Below are 14565 nucleotides of genomic sequence, written 5' to 3' on the forward strand. Positions count from 1 at the left end.
CGTACTCGAAGTCCACTACGGCTAACTATCCTGCAACCTGCTCACAACATTCCTGCCCGATGCATACATCTCCTGGTGGATCCAATTCTCGAAGGACCACTTCTATCGACCTTCCGGCCGATCACTCAGCCCAACTAGTCCTCGAAGATAAGAACCTTGAGAACAATCTAATCACCAACAATCCTGGGAACACGACTCTTACCTAACTGACAATCCTTTCGGTACTCCCCAAGTACTTATGATGAACATCCTAGGGGGTTCACCCCTTTCTCCTGCACGATCACTGGCCTTCCCAAGGTAGCTTCCCAAAAACAACAATCTTTCCTTTCTCTGTGAAGGACATACCCTTCGCTATATCTACTTCTCTAGCCACTCCCAGTGCCGGTCACTTCACTGATACCCACTGAGTGTTCTCTCTTGCTGTACCCTGATGCTGAAAACCTCTCCCAGCGAATGGATCAGATAATCCTTCGAGTAAAAGACTCATCCATGCAACGGTTACACTCATACGAGAGCTGCGCAACATAGTCAAATCACTTACTCTGAGATTATTTAGTTATGCTGTTAATGGAATTAGCACCTCTCAGTCCACTAACTACTCCCACGTACGAATCCTCTTATTGTTGTCCCTCTCCGAAGATTCTGCTGTCTCTTATCCGCTCTCCGGATGAACCGAGACCACCCTGGTCCCAACTAATCTGCCATCATCTTGGCTACTGGACTCCTTGAAACATCCAGATTTCCACGTATCATGAATTGAGCTTTTATTTTTGAGTCAAGGAGGTGGACTCGACGAGTTGATGCCTAGACTCGTCGAGTAGGATCGTGACTGCTGACTAGGATTAATGAATGGACTCGAGGAGTCGACGAGTCCGCGCTGCGGACAAAAACCCTAAATCTTTAGGCTTGTGCCCTATTTAAGGGTCCTTATGGCCCTCATTGCGGCCACACACCCACTTGAGAAACCCTAAGAGACCAGAGAGCATAGAGAGTGAGGGAAAGAGCTAATTGCACCACCTTTAGTGCATTCTTGCAAGAAGAAGAGAGGGGATTCAAGCAAGGCTGATTGAGGAGCTCAGATCTACCATCATTTCATCAAGGGCTTCTGGTTGAGATATGGATCCATGCCCATTTTCATGTATAAAGTAGATTTATGGAATCTAGAGTTTCCTTACCCTTCCTTTAGTTGAAATATGGAGCTTGTGAAGTCCCTTTTGAGAAATAGACTTTAGATCTGGACCTTGAGAGGTCCAGAGTGTCCCCTCAACCAAGCTTTATGATGTTACATGAGGATAATGAGCTTAGGACTTCATTTTTAGGGCTATTTCTTCAAATAGAGCTATATGTACGATGCATGAACGTAAAGTTCAGACCTTTACGTGACTTTTGGGTGTTAGAAGGTCAGATCTATAGGTTAGAGAAACAGATCTGACCTCAGAAGGTCGTTTGAGCATTCTCATGGAAGGAACTTGCCAAATCCATGAGAGGAATCGACGAGTCGGATCGTGTTGCACCACGATTCGTGATCAGTAGTAACCCGTCGAGAGAAGGGTTAACTCGACGAGTCGAGTGAGGCCTTAGGAAGATTCAGAGGACATGCATGGACTCGCCGAGTCACCCGAGTGCACTCGACGAGTCTGGTCAAAGTTGGACCATTGAATGGAGTTGACTTTTATGGTTTGGTCAACATTTGGACATTGGACCATTGGAGGGGTAAAATGGTCTTTTCCCTTTCTGAGAGAATATAGGGAGGGACTAGCCTAGCCTTTGAGAGCCGTATTAGTTAGAGATAAATATTTTGTGTGATTAGGCGGAGGCTAGATCAGTATTCGAGTCGAGACTTTCCGAGATTACCCGAGGTGAGTCTTCTCACTATACATTACCTAGAGTGGTAACTATGTGCAAATCGGATGGTCTTTTGTGTTATGTGTATGTTTGACTTTATGTGCATTGTGATATATGTATGCTATGTGTTATATAGACCGGACCGGAGGGTCCTACGATATAGACCGGATCATAGGGTCCAACGATTTAGACCGGACCAGAGGGTCCAACGAGCTAGACCGGACTGGAGGGTCCAACGAGCTACGGGACTGGAGGGTCCCGCTGAGACGCATTGACTGGAGGGTCATACCGAGTTATAGACTCGAGTGGCTTATGCGTTGTATGTGGTATTTTGGGGAACTCACTAAGCATTTATGCTTACCGTGTTATGTGTTATGTGTTTCAGGTACCAGCGAGGATCGCGGGAAGGTGCCGGCATGATTTGTACACACCGGCAGAGGATTTTGTTTGAGATTCTGGGTTATGTTTTTATCATGATGATATTTGATATACATGAGATTTTTGGGAATATTATAATATGTTGAAAAGTGAAAAATTGTTTTGAAAATTTACGTTGTGACACTCCTACCGGTTACTGAACTCAATCTTCACCTCCCAGTCTCTCCCAGCGACTTCCGAAGGAAACTTCGGCTATATAAAACTGCTATATCTACCTTGCCACTCTGGCTCTCTTTGTCCTAGGATCCTCGATCCCCTATCTTGGCCCTACGGTCTCAACCAGGTCCCACCTACGCTGCTATAATCATACAGGCCTCGCCCACGGGTCTCACCTAACTACATCTCGGAGTGGCCTCTCCCACAGGTCTCACCTATCTTGGGCTATGCAGGCCCCACTCCATCCTAAAACTCAACGAACTACTCTGTCTATTGATCTTCATAATGCTAACTAGGAGACACGGGCCCTTCCCACACTCTGCTAACTAGGAGATACGGGCCCTCGCCCACACTCCTCTACTAGCTACTAACGAAATGCTACGGCTATCCCGCAGCCTTACAACTCTTCCCGCTCCGTCTAATTGCTGGATATTTCTACGACGACCCTGTAGTCTTACATCCTGACTAAACTCGCATCCTGCCGAGAAAATCTTCCACCTGGTTCCCAAACTCCCAACTCGCGCGCTTCTCTATCCCAACAGCCACTGGGGCTGCTTTCCTTTCCGACAAAGTTGCAAACTCATCCCGATTGCACTTACTCCTGTTCCTGAACTCTGGGATAGTTCTCCCCCACTTTGATTCGACTAGATCCCTACAACTCCCAGCTTGGGAAGGATTCTCAATTCTCCTCTCCATCTAAAGGGTCGATCTGCTGACATCCAACGCTTACCACTTCTAGCACTCCAACCAACCAATACCAAATCTGAACCACTCTTGAAGACTAACAGAACACTTCCCGAGACCCACTCATACTTGCTACATTGACTGCATCCTCAGAACGTGCTATAAAGGGAAACATCTTCGAACTACTACTCTAACATCCATGGTATATAGATGGCATATAACTCAATCATAAGCAGGAAACATAATATTCTGAAACACACTTACTGACATCGATGCAGTACCATATCAATAAAATCATAAACAGAAGCTGAATTTGAATTACATACCAGCGATCTCTTACGGCTCGATCTTGACTTCCTGCGGGACCATAGGCACTAGATCCTGAACTCTCTCCACCTCCAAAATAGGACAATGGGACTTGAAATGACCTGGCTAGTGACAATGAAAACATATCTGATCCTTCTTACAATCCCAATGTACATGCCCTCTTTCTCCACATTTGAAACACCTAAACTTGTGACAAGCAAACCCATTGGTTCCCCCACACTTGCCACACACCTCAAGATCTCCTTGACTTCCAACACCCAAGTCAGCCGAGTCAGACCTTCCACCTTCTTTCAACCGTCCTGATGTTGGTGTCCACTTCCTTTTCGCTAACTACGCATCTAACCCAATCTCTTGCTCCCGAGTTACCCCGACTACCCCATCAACTGTCTGTACAGTCGTTGTCTGACCCTGAAACCTAGCAGTTACCCTGCCAGTAACACGCTCAATAATGTCAGGTAACTCCTCGCGTACGACTCTCGTAACCTCCACAACGATCCAATCATGTAGTGGACTCTCTTGAAGGCAAGGTGCGCAACCCACCTCCGATCCCTGATGACAAGAGCTGATAACGGGACCCTCCCTGTTGTGGAATCCCAGAGATCCATAAACATTGGATCTCATATGAACCCCTAACTGCCCCGTAGCGATCTCGGCCCGGAAGGCCTCGAGGCGGCTATCCAAAAGCTCTAAAATCCCCTCCTTGACTGTACCGAAGATCAAAGGAGTCTGGTCCAGTGTACTGCGTGTAATCTCGGCTGAAATAAACTCTCGCATTTGCTCCCCGAGCTGCTCGGCTCCTGCACCCGAGCCTGATCCCTCACCTGCACTAGAACTGACCATTGGCCTACCCCGTAGCGTCACCATGCTGCAAGCATGTCATAACTACCATCAGAATACTCCTCACTACTGAGGGATCTCACGCACTCACTACAAGTTCCCTGGTCTTATGTCAGCCCTTCTTGAATCGAGTACGGATCCTATGCTTTCAGTAGTACGGGCCCATACTACCTTCCACATCTATCCGTACTTTCCTCAAGAGTTGCCTCAACTCCACCAAGTCCCTTTCACTACTACTAATACTGCTCCCAACACTAATCTCATCCTAGGCTTTCCCTAGGGTATCCTCCAACTCACTCTCTGCCATCAGCTACATAAGAAATTCCTACTATCTCCCCCTAACTAGCTTCGAATACCATTACATATCACTAAGACTAGATAATTCTTCGAATGAGAGGTTCTACCCTACAGCGGTTGGACTCATACAAGAGCTGCGAAATAGGGCTAAACCTAACCTTTTGAAATTATTTAGTCCTCGTAATATGTAACCTACACATTCGTTTACTAGTTAGTTAAAGTTAACTACAACTCCTAAGAGCACAAAGCAAGCAGCATTCAGGCATTGGGAGAACTAACCACATAATCCAATCAAAATGTTCTATTCTCTAATCAGGAATCTATACTAGCATGCAAGTCATAAAGCTCATACACATATAACAGGCACATAACGCATCCTCCTAGATCCTTAGTCCTAATCTAGCATGCAGTTCTAAAGCACAAATCATATCATAAACTTGTATGGGTAATTTGGGAGAACATACTTGAGCTCGGCTGATTGCATGCACCACACCCTTTTCTCTTTTTCCCAAAATTCTTATCTTTTCTCATAGTTCCTGTTTCTTATTCTTTTTCCAAAATTCTTATCTTTTTCGAAGTTCCTTTTTATAAAAACGATTTTAATTGAAAATTTTCATACCAAGTCCTCAGTTTGAGTTCAGACACACCCGAGAGTGTATCCAAATCCCTCAAACCAAGGCTCTGATACCAACTTGTAACATCGCAAAAATCATGACCAAAAATACTGTTTTAAAATCATTAATCAATCATAATCAATTCATACATTAATCCTTATATGAAATCAAGTATCATTTCAAACATATTTATTTTATCAGAGTAAACATCCCAGGCTAAAAACTTCTTGGTGTGTGCCATGCAATCATCCCGAGCTCTTCCCTCCGCTACCGTAAATACCTGAAACCAAAACTGAAAACCGTAAGCACGAAGGTTAGTGAGTTCCCTAACCTACCACATACCACATACATACCTACATACCGGCATAAATTGGGCCCCGCCCAACATCGGACCGAAGTCCAGCATAAATTGGGCCGCGCCCACTGCATCTGGCCCCGCCCGGCATCAGACCGAAGTCCGGAATAACTTGGGACCCACCCACTGCATCAGGCCCCACCCGACATCGGACCGAATTCCAGAATAAACTGAACATAACATAAACATGAACATATAACATAATCACATATAATGCATCGGGCTTGCCCGGCATCGAACCGGAGTTCGGAACATATAACACATATCATAAACATGCATGAATCATGAAGACATCAAGCATACATAACTACTTCTCGGGACCACCCCAGCATCGGACCGAAGTCCGAAACTACTGTAATCTAAACGGGTCGGCATTGTGGCCGTAGACCCGTTCCTACTGGAAGGAAACTCACCTCACACTGCTGAACCCTGCTGATACTCCTTTGGCTGCTGACTGGCAATTCCCGAACTACTGACCCTTCGGCTTCCCGAACTACCAATACCAAACATCACTTAGTCGAATACAATAATCCTTCTTAGGGTAAAATGACCATTCTACCCCTAGTCCAACTTGGTCTATATACGAGGCCCAAAACTAAGGCCCAATACTAGGTAAGCTTCCCAAGCCCACTAGTGGCCCACTAATGGCCCAATTTGGTAAATCGGCCCAATCCCTCTAATGGGCCTTACCCTAAGCCCAAACATCTTCTTGGCCCATATCATCTGACTTCTGCTGTCCCACTAAGGCCCAAAGTCCAAAGCATGGCCCAATCCGAGGCCCAATAATATGAAGCCCAAACTGACAGAGTACGCGGGGCGTACTCCTATGTACGCTAAGCATACTAGCCAAATGGTGTGTATGCTGGGCGTACCTGCATGTACGCTCAACATACTTCCTCTGTTAAGTCACTTTCCCATTAAGTGCTTAATACTCTATTCCAGAAGCTACAAACACAAATCCAAGTCCTTTTGCACGTCTTAAACTATAAAGTCACTGACTTGGTGACTTCACTTGACCCAAACAAGCCCAAACTCCAAAAATGATGTTCCACTTCCATAAAGAGGGCTAGATCTCATGCATGAACCCATTAAGGCATTCAAGATGGATACTTTACTGCTTATGGGACCCTTTTAGCTCTGAGGGTGGCAACCCTAAGCTCACAATCGAGATTTCATCATAAAGGTCCATTCTTGGGACCAAAATGACTCCAAAACCACACTACACTAGATTTAAGCATTCTTAAGTAAAGTTATGAACTTTATACCTCCAAGGAGTCCCAAATGATGACGCTATCCCAGATCTATGAGCTCCAACTTCCCAAGTTCTTCCTTGCCAACTTCTTCTTTTCCTCTTCCAAGCTTACACCACCAAAATGAACTTCTTGAAGTCAAAATCACCCAAGGATGAAGAGATCAGGCGTTCTAGGGTTTCTCTGAGGTTGGAGGACATATACGGAGGCTAGGGTTTGAGCCATTATGTTCATTATATAGTGGCTCACCCTAAAAAATTAGGGTTTCTGGACACTGGACGTACGCTGGGCGTACATCCTGTATGCTGGGTGTACACCAAAAACAACCGCGACCTCATGACCTTATACGTTAGGCGTAACCCAGCCTTACGCTGGGCGTACTCGCGCGCTTACCACCTTGAATGCATGGTCCCTCCTTGCCATTTATTTCCATTAGGGGTCATTTCTTCCAATAACTTGAAAGTGTCATAACTCCTTCATTCCAAGTCTGTTTCCGACGAACTTTATATCCACGAAAAGGTGGCGAGAAGCCCTACGTTTCTAGCAACACACATCGGCCCAAAACCTCTTGAGTAAAAACTCAAGACCGATAAAAGACCAAAACGCCCCTAGCCTTGGCCTCTGAAATCCATAAACGGATACTTTCAGAACAGAGTGTTACACTGATGAGTCAACCTTGAGTTTGGCTAACTTGGACAACACTTATGGGTTCCTCCGATAGTAGTCCCCACTTTTAGGATTGGTAATCTTTTCTTTTTTGAAGGAATTCACTGGAAGCATCGGTCTAAAGTCGTTAAAGGGAGCGATTCATCCATTCCCAAGTCTGACCCTTTGTCCACTGCAGATGTCAGGGGCGAATCTAAAATCAGCCTTGACACAATCGTTATCGATAACCCAATGATTTCTACTAGTCCTACCCCTTTACCATCGGAAAACATTCATCTCACGCTCCCACCAGTTCCCCCAAACCCCTCAAGCAAAGGAACTTCTGGTGCCGCTCCTACCGAGGCTCACAAGCGGAAAGTAAGGCCTTCAGATTCTCCGACTACTAGTGGTATTCCTCCCGGTCTTCTCCTAAGAAAATACATACCTCTCTTTCTTCCTTCAACCGAGACCAAGGGCTTGCTGACGCCATGCTTGACCTTCCACCGACCACTCTTACTTCATCCGGTGAGGCTTTACACTATTTCTTGGTAACTTTAGACCATGCCTTTATTTCTGTTGTTGATTCCATTTCATCCTCCCTTGAGGTTCCTTTACCATCTTCCGAAGTTGCGACCGTTCTGACCCCGATTCAGTCGGACTCCTTGGTTGTTACTATTAAGCAGTTCCTAGTGGTTTGACTACCAAAGCTTATCCTTGCAGGGATAAGCTTGCAAAGCTTCTTTTTCGTCAGAAGCTGTTCAACTCTTTTGCTCCCCAGGTTTCTGTACTGACCTCTACTCTTGTTGTTTCAACCGGCTCCCTTGCCATTACTCCTGTTGCTCCTTCATCTACCGAGGCTCTGTTAAGTCCTACCAACATTATCAACCTAGAATCCTTGATTCCTGACGTGGATGTGATGGATTTTAATTCTACCGAACTTCTACCTTGTACCTCCTTTTCGGTCTTTACCCCATAAAAACAGGTAAGTACTTCTTCTATGCCTCACTTCCTCCCTTCCTTTTTTTGGAATGAGGGAAATAATATTGAGTTGTTAATAGGTGGTACTTTGGCATTCGCTCCGACATCCTTGCCATTTTTGGTGTTAGTGGCCTCTTCGCTGCCACCCTTCCATCGTCCTTTTGGAAGCACTAAGTTTTACAAGCTTCCTACCTTGGGAAACATCACTGATGAAGAGGTGATGGATAAGGCTCGCACCCATATCTTGGAGGGTCTGGACTGGATGAATGAGGTTTTGTTGTTGAGCAAATCTAGGGTTGTTAACACTGCTACATAGTGAATTAAGTTTAAGAAGGCTTTCGAGCTTCTAGAGGACATCCGGGAGCTGGAGAAATCAGGGCTTGTTTTGGAGAGAGACGATCTTGCTATTGAAAATGGCCGTTTACTCCGGGAACTAGATCAATATTCCCTATGTTATGAAGAGCTTCAAAGGGCGAATGTTAAGCTCAAGAACATAATCAGCAAAGAGAGTGCCCATCGTGGTGCCCTAGCCACAAAATTAAAGGAAGCCACCAAAAAGAACTCTAACTTGAGTTTGCTCTGTTCTGAGAAAGAGGCCCAAATTGGGCAGCTTAAGGAAAGCCTTGTCGAGTGTCAGCTTAAACTGAAAGATCAAATAGCCCATTCTGAAAAATTGTAGGCCGAAGCCTCTACTTCTAGGAAAGAATCCCTTTTCCACCAACACCTAGCCGAGCAGAGATCTGAAGAACTTCGTTGTCTTCTAAAGGAGGGAATATCTTCTTCGGTTCGATATTTAATGAAATTATGATTTATTCAGCACGATGAATGTTGTCCTCCACTTTTCTGCCATTAAGCTTGGCATACACCGAGCTTGCCTTGAGATGAAGAGTAAATACTCGGTGGAGCATGATGGAAAAGAAGTTTTGTACTCATATCTAAATACCGAGGAATTGATACTGCATCGTTTCTCCAATCTTACCAATAATGACTATCCTTTCTTCAAGATGGTAGATACTAATAGCATGGATGTGGGTTTACTAAAGAAGCATATGGAAGATCTTGATTCGGCTACCGATGTTGAATGATACGTTTTAGCCCAACGCAACTGGAAAATCCTTATATTCCAACCTTGACTTTATGATTGTACCTCTTTTATATAAACTTAAACTTCTTTATTTTCTACACACCGTTGTTTGAATTATGTGTGCTTAGTTTGTACAAACTCTCAGTGTGTTGAACTTGAATGTATTTCCTTAGCCGTTTTTTAGTGGTCTTCATCTTAGCTAAGTCACAGGGTCGAACCATGCTGTGTCATGATGACCTAACATGACTAGAGCATGGTGTTAGAACTATGGTAGCATGTTTAAGGGTCGAACCATGATGTGCAAGTCATGGTGACCTAACATGGTCGGACTATAGTGTTAGAACCATGGTTGTATGTTAAAGGGTCGAACCATGATGTGAAAGTCATGGTGACCTAATGTGACCAGACTATGTTGTTAGAACCATGGTGGCCCGAAGTCTAATACATTACAAAGAGGTTTATTTCATTGAAAATAACTTCATTCATCCTTGAACTTAAATAATTAGATGTCTCCTTTCTTACAAGCTTTTCACATGGGAGAAAATTCAAAAAAGAAAAGCTTATTCTTCAGCTCTTATTAGTCGAGCTAACGCCGCTCTAAGCCCTTTTGATGAATAGCTCAAGGCCAAGAAATGGAAAACATGCACGTTATGCATTTTCCATGTTCTTGGTAATCTCTCCCCCTGCATGTTTTCCAACACATACGATCCATTACGCCTCGCCTCTACCACCTTCTATGGTCCTCCCCAATTTAGGATGAGAATTCCAAAAAACTATTGTCTACTTGTCTCGTTCTTCCAGAGTACCAGGTCACCAACCTTGCACACCCTTCTTTTCGCCTGTTTATTGAGATACCCTGGTTTTTCACGTCTCTCTTCAAGCAAATCCAAGTCACCAACCTTGCACACCCTTCTTCCGGAGTACCCTGGTTTTTTACGTCTCTCGTTGCAGAGTCCCAGGTCACCAACCTTGCACACCCTTCTTCCGGAGTACCAAGTCACCTGTCGTATGGCCGGATTTTTACGTCTCTCTTCAAGCAAATCCAAGTGCTCTCCCTGGTTGGTGGAATTTGTTTCGGGATTCGTCTGCGTGGTTCGGATGGTTACTTTGATGGGTATTATTGCCTCTATTCCGTACACCAAACTGAAGGGTGTTTCCTTTGTTGGGGTTCAGATGATAGTTCGATAAGACCACAATTGTAACATCCCAAAATTCAAGACCAAAAATTTCATTTTGAATTGAATTATTATAAAACCAATAGTATAAAAACATCCATATTGTCATCCCATATCCAAAACCAGTATCTCAATAATCAAAACGTGTCATAATGAAACAATATCAGAGTATAATCCCAAAGATCTCATGTGCGGAAAACAAAGTGTGATGCGCTGTGATCATGCCGACTCATTTCCTTTAGAAGAAGAAGTACCTGAAACCAAAACTGAAAACCATAAGCACGAAGCTTAGTGAGTTCCCTCATCATACCACATACCATACAATACTATCTAACATGTCCGGGTACTAGCCTACCCATTCGGTCTCTTTCAACCGGTAACTTGCCTAGCATATCAGGGTGCTGACCTACCCCTTCAGTCTCTTTCAATCGGTAACTCGCCTAACATTTCAGGGTGCTGGCCTACCCCTTCAGTCCTTTCGAACGGTACCTTGCCTAGCATATCAGGGTGCTGCCCTACCCCTTCGGTCCTTTCGACTGGTACCAGGACTATTTCACCCCTACCTCTACCATATAATATCCTAGTACATAAACACATAAGTCAAATAATGTCTAGCATATCAGGGTGCTGACCTACCCCTTCAGTGCTTTCGATCGGTACTGGGGCCTATCCTGCCCGTCCTACCACTATCACATAATCTCATAGCATACTAGCACATAAAGCATAACAGATAGTGGCATACCAGATAATTATCTGAAAGAAAATCATCTCTATATAACACTGTGACATGCCCATTTTCACGACCAGAAAAGACTGATTTCGCTTATGTTTTATAATAAAATCAGAGTAACCTTTTAACGAAAAGTGTTGCGAAATTTGTTCCAAAGAAATGTATTTTCACTATATTACAAAATTTGGGATGTCATCATCAATACAGATCAAAATCATAAACCAAAAACATCATAGACCACAAAACAAAATTGGCCTCAAAAACATTTTAGGCCTTACAACATTCTATATATTTTCTACTGGCCTATAAATCCATAATCTCTCGTCAAATCATCCAACTATGTGCTTGCCACTACCTGTAATACAAGAAACTGAGTGGGTAAGGCGTGGGAGCCTGGTGAGCATATAGGGTTTTCAACCCACAATAAACAAGTTTATTAATTTCATCAAATCAAAAAAACCCGATTACCCGTTCTCGTTATCCTCACTTTACGTCCCTAAAGCATCTAATAAAAGGGACCTAGCATAAGGATCATCATCGTGGTGGACTCTATTTCTGAAGGGATTCCTCGGCCATAAATGTCCATTAGTCAACCATGAGCGGGATGGAGTACACCGGTGAACACATTGTTCACAAACACCTACAGGTTGCGAGCCTGCTAGCGTTCCATTGGACTTCCTAGAAAATTTTGTGGTCATCATCTATACTCAGTTAGATGACTGGATCATCTTCAACACCAAGGAAAATCCATAACTTCTTCATACGATGTCAAGTTTGGACGTTCTTTTTATGCACGCTCTTGGTTTAACGTATACTATGACTTTCATTCAGATCGCTAAGGCTAAAAAGCACTTTATCGTAAACTCACATTTTACGTCACGCAATGTCGTGCCGGTTCTGTCGCGAAACTTCGACACGTCATAACTTCTTCATTATAACTCGGATTTCGGCGTTCTTTATATCTCTGGAGTCCTTGTCATGACCACTACAACTTTATTCATAGATATCGGGCTCATCTAATGTTTTATTTTTGACGCTTATTTTTATTATATCTTTACAAACAAATATATAATCACATAATTCACATAATATTCCAGTAATTCATCTTTATTACTTTAAATAGGTTACAATGGTTAACCTAGACGATTACATCATCATACTAATGCTTAGCCTAGAAACACGGGCGTTAGAATTCTCTCCCCCTTATGATGATTCCGTCTCGGAATCATGCATCAGCAAACAAATGCGGATAGCGACTCATCATGTCACTCTCCGTTTCCCAGGGGAGATTTGGCCCATTCGTATGTTTCCATCGCAAACACACTAAGTTGACCATCTTGCGTCGCAACTTCTTAGTCTTACGGTCAACAATCGCCTCCGGCTCTTCAATTAGCCTCTTGTTTTCATCTATCCTTAATTCAGAAAGTGGAATTATGTCGGGAAGTTCTCCCATGATCTTCCTCACATAACATACGTGGAAAGTGTTATGAATACCACATAGTTCTTATGGTAGTTCTAGCTTGTAAGCTTGGTTCCCAATCCTCTGAAAAACTTTCAACGGTCCAATGAATCTTGGACTCAACTTTCCTCTTTTCTCGAATCTTATGAGTCCCTTCCATGGTGAGACTTTAAGCAAAACCAAATCCCGAACTTCGAATGTCATCGGTCGTCTTTTCTTGTCAGCATAGATCTTTTGACAATCCTGAGCTGCTAACATCCTTTCCCTAATCACTTTTAGCTTTTCTGCAGTCTGATGGACTATCTTAGGGCCCATAAACTGCTTTTCTCCAGCTTCAAGCCAAAAATATGGCGTACGACACTTCTGTCCGTACAAAGCTTGATAAGGTGCCATCTTGATGCTCGAATGGAAACTATTATTGTAAGGAAATTCTACCAGAGGTAAATGTTTATCCCTGTTACCTTGGAACTCTAGGGTACATGCTCTTAGCATATCTTTAAGTGTTTGAATCATCCTTTCGATCTGACCATCGGTCTGCTGATGGTAAGTTTTACTTAAACACAACTTCGTACAAATTGCTCTTGCAGACTCCTCCTAAACCTTGACGTGAAACGGCTATCACGATCTGATAAAATCGTTAAAGGAACACCATGAAGGCTTACTACCTCCTTCACGTAAGCATTTTCAAGCTTATCCATAGAACATCTTTCATTAGCTGCTATGAAGTGTGCACTTTTTGTAAACTGATCAATGACCACCCAAATCATGTCGTGACCGCTCTTTGTTCTGGGCAGTTTAGTGACAAAATCCATGGTGATGTCTTCCTATTTACCTATGGGTATAGGTAAAGGTTCTAAACTCCCATACGGTTTCTAATGTTGAGCCTTAACTCTCGCACCGTTCACACACTCGGCCACATACTTTGCAACATCGAGCTTCATCGTTGGTCACCAGTAGTAGGGTTTAGATCCCTATACATTTTTGTGCTGCCGGGATGAATTGAGTATATGGTCTTTTGAGCTTCTTCCATCAGAAGATCTCTTATTCCCCCCATCTTAGGTACCCAAATCATATCTTGGAATACCTTCAACCCTTGATTGTTTGTACCGAACACTAATGTTTTGCCCAAATGTTCTTCCTTTCGGTCATTTTTCTCTGAAGCTTCTTCTTGAGCTTTCTTGATGCTTTCCACAGTCGTTGAGACAACTTCAATTTTTAACGCTCTTGGCCTTTTCCTTTCAAGGCTCACTTTCCGACTTAGGGCATCAGCCACAACATTTCCTTTACCAGGGTGGTAAAGTATCTCACAGTCGTAATCCTGAAGTAACTCTAACCAGCGTCGTTGTCTCATGTTTAATTCCTTTTGATTAAAGAGATACTGGAGAATCTTATGATCAGTGAAAAGTTGGCACTTCGTGCCATAAAGATAATGCCTCCATATCTTTAATGTGAATACTACCGCTGCCAACTCTAAATAATGAGTGGGCTAGTTCTTTTCATGTTCTTTCAATTGCCTCGATGCATATGATATCACATTATCGCTTTGGGTCAGAACACACCCTAACCCAACTCCAGATGCATCGCTATAAACTGCGAAGTATTCAACTCCATCGGGTAGAGAAAGAATCAGTGCTTCAGACAACTTCTTCTTTAACTTCTCAAATGCCTCTTTGTGTTTTTCACTCCATGTA

The sequence above is a fragment of the Lactuca virosa genome, chromosome 3 (genome assembly GCF_052849685.1).
Source record: "Lactuca virosa cultivar CGN04683 chromosome 3, Lactuca_virosa_CGN04683_v6, whole genome shotgun sequence".
NCBI lineage: Eukaryota > Viridiplantae > Streptophyta > Magnoliopsida > Asterales > Asteraceae > Lactuca > Lactuca virosa.